Source organism: Chinchilla lanigera, unplaced genomic scaffold (assembly GCF_000276665.1).
Source record: "Chinchilla lanigera isolate Chin_1 unplaced genomic scaffold, ChiLan1.0 scaffold00020, whole genome shotgun sequence".
Classification (NCBI taxonomy): Eukaryota; Metazoa; Chordata; class Mammalia; order Rodentia; family Chinchillidae; genus Chinchilla; species Chinchilla lanigera.
In genome coordinates this window covers 16,523,963-16,533,088 of record NW_004955421.1, presented here as the reverse complement: position 1 = coordinate 16,533,088, position 9,126 = coordinate 16,523,963, and positions in this window count along the sequence as shown.

The window sequence follows — 9,126 nt, the reverse complement described above, 5'->3', positions numbered from 1 at the left end:
GGATAAATGGAAAGAGGGATGGTGGAAGAGAGTGAGGACTCAGGATGTAGGTCAGTGCAAAGGCCCTAGGTTCAAACCCCAGTACTGAAAACAAACAAAACTCACTCTCCTCGTGGATGTTAACTGGGCCAAGGAGTCTGACAAAAACAGCGCCCTCTGCTCGGCTTCCGCTGCAGTGAGACCCACAGAGGGGAGGCGGCCCAGCTTGGAAAATGACGTTCAAATGTGCCTTCTGCCTCCAGAAAAGAGGGAAGAGTAGAGGAAGCTGGAAGGTTCTGGTGGCAGCCCTCCTTGTGATTTTCTGCTCTTCCTAGTCTTTATTTATGTGTCAACAGGAAGGAATAACTGGCTGCCTTCCACCTTATACACAATTTGAATGGCCTTGCTGGTACTTGTCCCCTAGCAGAGACATACGCTTCCCACGCCCACCCCATCTCCTTGGAAACCGGAACCTCTCTGGGGCCACAGCAGCATGGCCTCCTCAGAGAACTTCCCTGTCCCCATAACTGCCCTGGCACCCAACACCCTTCCCCACACGTGGCTGCTGCCAGCCTCAGTTTGCATCTGGCTTCTTCAGAGGGGACCCTCTGCCTCAGACACACCCTCAGCCCGCGGGCCCCAGGAGCTCAGGAAGGCCAGGCTTGCCCCATCCCATTATGATGAGCACAGAAACCCAGGTCAGGCTGGTTAGGAAGGGCTTCCATCTGCTCACAAATGACCAGCTGCGTGGAGAAGTTTTCTGGGAGGATGCAGACAAGGGAGTTCCTCACTCTTAAGAGAAGGCAGCAGAACCAGACAGCCTCTCCTTTCCTCTCTGTGCCAGGCAGGAATCCCTACAGATATTCTGCCTCTGAAGCAAGGACGGGAATCATCAAGACCCCAAGTTCTGCCTCCAGGACCCCTTAGTGAAACAAGCTAACCCACTAACACTGCATGGACCCCTCTAAGGATTTCGGCAACATGTGACTGAAAGTCTTCTAACTGGCAGAATGGACAATCACTGTTTTCACCAGGCAAACCTCACTTCTTACCCTGCTATGAACACAACCTTGGTTTTCTCCAAGGGAATCCGCCCTCCCTCATCCTCCGTTCCTGTGCTGTGGGAACGACTGACCACCTAAGCTCCAGGGTAGATCAGGAAGCAAGGACTGTCAACCCAAAACTGCTGGACAGCTGTCACATGAACCTCTTCCAATCCCACGAGGGCCCTAGGGAAGGCTTTTGCTTCTAGAAATATTTGGAAAGAAAGAAAAACTCCAGTTCTACTGGAGATGTTTGATTGGTAGAATATAAATCTAGATCTTGGTGGCCATCTTCCCACCAGAAGAAATGAGATGGCTAATGCCAGGAGATGAGGAGAAGGCAGGTGAGAGACAGAAAGAGACAGTCAGCTTGGTCAAGGTCATTTGTGAGCATCTGGAGCCCTCCATGCCTGACCCTAATAACCATAAATATGTTTCAGTTATGGGAGCCACTAAATGATCTTGTTTCCTAAGTGCAAGATGGATTTTGGCTACAAGGGTTCCCATTACTCCACTCAGCACTACAGACCCCACACTGTGCGCTATGACTTTGGACTCCTCCATGGAGAAGGAGCTGCTATGAAAAAGACCATGTTTTTCACCCCTGTGTATTCCAGGCCTGGAAAAGAAGCAGGCTCACAGAACCAGGCATGGCCACTGAAACACGTCATTAAGATCCTCCCAGGCTCTGTTTCATAATTTCAAAAATAGGATGTTTAATCACAAAGACAGATAATAACAAGAGTGGCGGGGATAGGAAGAAATTGGAACCCACAGACATTGCTGGTAGGAACATGAAACAGTTCAGCTGCTCTGCAAAACAGCTGGGCAGTTGCTCAAAAAGGCTAAACAGAGCAAGTGCCATACCACCAGCAATTCCACCTCTAGGTATATACCCAAGAGAGCTGAAAATATATGTCAATACAAGGACTTGTGTATGATGTTCACGGCATGCTTGCTTACAAAAGCCAAAAGCGGACTAAGCCAAGTGTTCATCAACAGATGACTGCAGAAACAAACGTGGCATATCACATGGTAAAATATTATTTAGTCATAAAAAGGAATGCAGTATTGATTTGTGCTTCACCACGAATGCATCTTGAAAACATTATGCTGAGTGGGTAGAAGAATCCAGACACAAAAGGCCACCTACTGTATAACTCTATTTATATAAAATGTCCAGAACAGGCATATCTATAGACAAAAAAGTAAGTAAGTGACAGCCCAGGTCTCAGGGGGTTTGGAGGAAATGAGGGGAATGACTGCTAAATGAGATTTCTTTTGTGGAAGATGAACACCTCCTAAAACTGACTGTGGGGAGAGTTACAAGACTGTGTACACACACTAAAACCTACTACTGAATTGTACGAAGGACTAGAGGTTGAACCCAGAGCCACTAAGCTACATCCCAAACCTTTTTTTAAATTTGGGACAAGGTCAAAGCCCTATAACTTGCAATCCTCCTGCCTCAGCCACCCCAGTGGCTGCGATTATAGGCATGCACATACGCATCCGACTTGTATATTTTAACACGATCACAGTGGGGCATAATTCATATGTCTCACTGCTAGGTAGCTTGAACCACTGCTGGTACATGCATGACTATCCCATCAGATGGATTTTAATTAATTTTATTAATAAAATGCCAACAGAAGTGACTGGGTCTGTTTTCATCAGCAGCGGTTCAAGCGACCTGAGGGGACAGTTACGCGTGTACCACTGGTGGCTCAAGCAGGCAGGAAGATGTTAATGGGTTTTCACTTGTGCACTGTATCTCAATAAAGCTGGTGTCAAAAAGAGGAAAAAGGACAGTTGAACCAGATGGTGGCCAAGGTCCCCTGCCACCGTTACCTACTGTGATTCTCTATGGTATTTTAGGTGAAACAGGAAAAAATCTAGCTCGCTTACTCTGTGCGAACTCTTCCCCTGTCTAGCACTCAGCTTCTTCACCTATAACATGAGATGGAACCCTCTTTCTCGGGAAGTGGCCGTGAGGACAGACAGAATGATACACAGGAAACATTCAGCATCACCAGGCAACGCTCAGCACACAGCCACAAAGCTGGTGCTTGCTGAGTTGTCCCTCACACAGCCACACCCCGTGCCGATGGGTTTTGGTTACCTGTGGTCAACTGCATTCTGAAAATGCTTCATGGAGATTTTAAAAGCAAGAATTGCACTCACCTAATTTTTATTACAGTATGTTACAAGTGTTCCACTGTTATCATTAATCTCTTTTCATGCCTGATTTATAAATTAAACCTTACCAGAGGGACATATGTTTAGGAAAGAATACAGTGCATACGTATACAGTTATGAATATACATTGGTGAGCATCTGCTGGGGACCTTGGAACGGATCCCCCACAGGACCCCACGTGTGACCCCAGAGAAAATCGCTGCACATCCAACTCTGTCCTGGGCACACCACCACTGCCATAAAGCACCAGTGTGCTCCTCTATGGGTAGATTCTTTTAATATTCTACCAACTTTAGAAATCACAAAGATGCATTTCCATTTCAGCTTTTTTCGGATAGGGTAAGAAAGAAAGAAAATGCAAATGAGTTATGGCAAGTAGCAAATAAACGTTTTTCATCTTCCGCTTGCAAAGCCAAGACCTGATCCCCGACTGCTACAAACTACTTCCATGTGTCTCCATCCCAGCAGAGAGGAAAGGTGGCCAAATGCTCAGGCCTGATGATAGGAGTTTGGGTTTCAAGACTCCCCTAACTAGTCTCGGTTTTGGGCTTCTGCCTCCTCAGCTGTCAAGAAGTGGAAGGGCTCAAAGGACTTCTCGGTGAGTCCTCTCGATGGCTCCTTCCGCCTGGACGGGGAGGGCAAGAATAATCACTGTGGGCACATTCAGGGCAACCGCAGCAGCGCCTGTGACTGAGTGAGGGCTCGTGATGTTCTAGGCCCTCCGCGGCGGCCGGTGAGCAGCAGTAACACTGGGGATCCAGGGCAATACCCACTGGGTCAGACTCTCCACCAGGCACTATAAAACTGCTGCCTCTGGGCATCAGAATCCTGGGTACCGGTACGATGCATCTTTTACTGAAGGCCTGGGATGTGCCAGACGTGGCATGATGAGAGTTATCCTCACAACATTCCCACAGGTTCACAGTATTTTTACCAAACCATTGTACAGAGAGCAAACCGAGGCTAAAGAAATCCACCCAAGGCCAGCCAAATGCCGACCACAGTGGGACTCAATCCTGCTGTGCCTGGTTCAGGGACCCTATGTATCAGGAATGGAACGATTTGGGTTTTTTGTTGGTGAAACTGGTTCTTCTCCAAGTAGGAAACTGAGCAACGATGTCTGAGTCCCACAGGTATGTGACCATGACTTCCTTTGCCTTTTCTATTTGAAATTCCCTCTCAACCCTTCTCTAACAGCAGTGGGAAAAGAACTGTGTCTTTTCCGGAAAGTACAGGGTGGGAGGCCAGTCAAGCCTGGGTCATGTCCAAGGATGCCCTGTGACAGAATGGCTAGGAAGCAGCAAGCTCAAGGAAAGGAGCGAAGTCCTGGCTGCGTGGACTGCAGGGGAGTGATGCAAAGTAGGGAAGTGGCGGGAGATCCTCTCACCAAAAGCAGCACACAGACCGGCACCACGCACACATACACGCACACGCATGCACGCACACACATATGCATGCATGCATGGCACATGCGTGGTGCCACACAGATGTACACAGGCAACAGCCCCTGGGTGAGGCCCGAAGTGGGCAAACTGTACTCGGTAAAATGTATGTCTAAGGCTCACTGCCACAGAGACCAAAAGAGCCAAGAACAGACGCCAGACCCGCAGGCGAGGCAGCACGGGCCCTCTGTGACCCCTGCAGGACAAAGACCAAGGTCGTCCTTAGAGACAACCCTTTCCTGAGGTACAATCACCGGCCTAGAAGAATACTCCAACATTTAGAAAACCTGTTGCTTGAGCCACAGGGCCTCCATTTTCTACTAGTTTTACATTTTAAAATAAGGAAATATGTATCACAGTTCCAAACCCAGAGTGGAATGTTTCACTCTAGAGACGCCCTATGAATTCATCTTTTAAAGACAGCTCATGAGGGGTGTGGTGGCCCAAAACTATAATCCCAGCACTTTGGAAGGCTGAAGCAGGACAATCATCAGATAGAGCCCAACTCAGGCAATGTAGCAAATCAGCAAGCTCCTCTCTCAAAATAAAAAAAAAATAAAGGGCTACAAATATAGATCAATGCAAAGGCCCTGGGTTCAATCACCAATATTGAAAAATTAAAAAAAAAAAAATATGTAAATGCCACCAGACCAAGCAGGAGCTACAATGCTTTGTCACAGACAGGTGCAGGCCTAGAACCAGGGCTTACCTCTCACACCTACCTGAGAGCCAGGCAAGTCCGAGCCAGACTGCAGCCTGACTCCACCCTCCATAATCCTCAGGCACGTGCGAAGGCCTGCAGCCTGCCAGATTATCAGTAAGGCGATAACGCTCGGATATTATACCTGCTTGGCGCCATGTGAATGGGGCTCCCTTGGGCCACGTAAGCTTTCGCTTCCTGTTATCTACACCTGCACTAACTTCAGCAGCAGATGAAAACACCCAACAAAACTATATTTTAGGAGCTTATATTCAAAAGTGAGGAGACAAAAATCAAAGCAAGCCAAGCCAAACTCCAAAACACAACAAGGTAATGAACCTGCAGTTCCAGCTCTCACACCAGATAGAACTCTTTCTGTTTTTTAGTGATCTTTGTGAAGCTCTTTATCCCTTAAGGTTGAAAACAGACTAATATACAATAATCATAAGCACTAACATGTACAAAGCTCCTACATATGCCAGGTGACACATGTCACATCTTACATAGATTATTTAGGCCATAAAACACACTGATGAGGTAAGCTCTATCATGTGCTTTGAAACACACACAAACATACACATTTATAGAAGATGAGAGAAGCTCAGAAAAGTTAGAAGGTTTAAGTCACCCAATATGCCAGGTGCTGCGGTATACATCTGTGATCCCAGCTACTCAAGAGGCTGAGGCAGGAGGATTGCAAGTTCAAGTCCAGCAACTCAAGCAATTTGAACTTAGATCTTTCTCAAAATAAAAAAGGGGTAGGGGTATAGCTCAGTGAAAAGGCCTTCGGTTTAATTCCCAGTACTTCCAAAAAACAAAAAAGCCTCTTTAAACCAAAGTCAGATACATTCAAGTCTTTGGTCTGAACTACTGTACTATAATCTGATCGGCACATGCAACTGCCCTGACCAGTATTTGTTACATCTCCAACCAGGACCACGGATCAATGCCCTTCCCACTAACAAATTTTTAGGGGCTGGGGACTTAGATCAGCAGCACAGCGCCTGCCCAGCAAGTGCAAGGTCATGAGTTCGATCCCCGGTACCGGAAAAAAAATTTAAAAAAACAAAACAAATTTTTTATCATGAGAGAGAGAAATAATTTCTGTGCAGTTTTGTTTTCTGTGCTGTTTTTGCAGTGTTAAGAGATGAACCCAGAGCCTCACACCTGGAAGGCAAGTGCTTGAGCACTGAGCTACACCCTATTCCAAGTCCCGTTTCATAGAAATTATTTAGGGATGGCAATTTATATTTCAGAGAATGAGCAAATAATCTTTTGAAGAGGTGATTTCCATGCTATTTGTGGAACAGAGAAACCGCAAAGAGAAAAGGGAAAAGATCCAGTCACCCAGCAAGGAGTTAGGGACCTCAGACACCAACGCTTTCTGTCACTCTGTCCCTGGTGAAGTGTGGGAGATTAAAAAAGCACGCAAAATGACAGCTTCGTGGACTTCAGACTACAAGTCAACCTTAACCCACAGGCAGGCTGTCGGGATGCCAGGTACACGGCAGGCATTACAGATATTCCCTAGCAGTATCTTTTTAATAAGAACGTATTGTGAGGACACTTTGTTTTGGCTTTTACCAATTTGTTGAGAAAAATTCACTGTGTAATAAACAGTCTTTGCTAAGTGCACATTTTGTAGGGAAAGCGAAGGAGACTGTTAGTAAGAAATTCAAATCAAGAATTACTCAAGACAATACCTGCTTTCTGGCCTAATGGAAAAATCAGTCTGTCAGGTCTTAATTAAGCGCTCAAGCTAGAAAGAAAAAAGCACTCACTTATACTTGGTACAGTACCTAGTATATTTTTGGTAGTCAAAATGAAAGCCGTATTTGCCACAGAAAATGTTAACTGTGCATAAAGCAGACTCGTTTGATTCTGGGCAACCACATATTCAGTAAATACTGTAAAAGGTCGAGGGAGACAAATCCCACAAACTTGTTGACAAGGATCCCTGTGAATAATGACATTGGGTACGGATGTCTAAATGATGTTTGTATTAAAGTGATTTACTGCGGGGATGCAGCTCAGTGGCACAAGCGCCTGCCTGGCAAGCGGAAAGAACCCTGAGTTTGATTCCTGGTACCAAAAGAAAAAAATTAATAGAATAAAATAAAATAAGTGATTTACTGAGGATGTTCAAAAGTAAGCTGGGGTAAGATGCGTAGGATGACCAGAAAGCAGGGCTTTCTGGCCCGCTAGTAATTTGGGGCCAATAAGTGAACAAATAAAAGCCGGATATGGTGGCTCCTGCCTGCAATCTCAGTACTCTGAGAAGTTGAAGCAAGAGGATCCCAAGTTCGAACCCAGCCTGGGCAACTCAGTGACTAAAATAAAAAATAAAAAAGGGCTAGCGATGTAGCTCAGTGCAAAGGCCCTGGATTCAATCCTTAGTACAGGAAGAGGAAAAAAAATAAATAAATAAAGATGAATGAACAAATGAATAATTATATAATATGTATTAAGTGAACAAGTAAATAAACAAATGCATATCCACGCTACTTCCACAATGGCGAACAAAATAATTTACTTTTCCACTCTATTCTATAGAATCACTACGAAATGCTCAGGGACATGAACATCCATGCTTCTCACTAAGGACGACAAAACTGAAAATTCTGACCAAACCTCTACATGGGCAGCCCACAGCACTGCGGCCAAATGCGGCCCCCGCAGAACAGGTTACGGCCACAGCGGAAAGGGACAGCTGTGAAACCAGCCAGAAGCCCCTTTTTCCAACCTTCTCAGCAGCACGCACAGCTCGTCCTCCAACCATCCTGCCCGAGAGGGTGGAAACAGAGACCCTGAAACTGGAAGAGGCTCTCGCACTCGCCGGGATCTACACAGCAGCCACTTCGGCAGGTAGCATACCGCACTGTCTGCGTGAACACACACAAATCCCCAGCCTGCCTCTGCAACTGTGCCTGCTGACCTCGGACCCAACTGCCGGGTCCTTCTCGGGCCATGCAGTGAGAAAACAAGGGTATGTGGTAAGAGCTTGCGGATGGCTCTGCGGGCCAAGCCTGCAGCGTCTGAGGGACAGCGGCCTGTGTGGGTCACTCACGTGCTGTCTGTGCCTCCTCTTCCTACTAGACCTGGGCCACAGAGGTGGAGGCCATTCTCACAGGGAAAAGCACACGGCTTCCGCTCGCTCTGAAAGGCATCGTCTCCAAGGTGGCAGTCCCAATGCTCACCTCCCCGTCCATCCTTAGCTCCCTGGAAAGGCCACAGAGATCTGAAATGTCCCTGCCCAGTGGGTCCCACGTGCTCCTCCTAAACTCATCCCACCTCTCCCAGAAACATACCCAGTCCTTCTCCCTCTGCAAAGCATGATGGCACACACCTATAATCCCCGCTACTTGGGAGGCTGAGGCAGGAGAATCACCAGTCAGAATCCAGTTGGGCAAATCAGTGACTTACCAAGACTCTGCCTCAAAATAAAAAATAAATTTTTTGGTGTTGTTCACAGTTCAAAGTCTCTGGGTTCAAGTCCCAGTACTACTCATTAAAAAAAGGGTAAGGGGAGGGGAGAAGAAGGGTGGGAAGGAGAAAGGAGAGGAGGGAAGGAAAAAGCTATTGTGCTAAATGGGAAAGGGTAGAAGCAAAAAGGTTTATGGGGAAAAAATGAAATGAAAGCTTGGGAGGTACGTTTTCTAACATCAATTTTCATCATCAAAGACTCTAAAGAGAAGGAGAAAGAGAACTTCTGCTACCCTGTTCTCTTGAAACGGAAGTTTAGGTCCCAGACTTCGTATTCTTT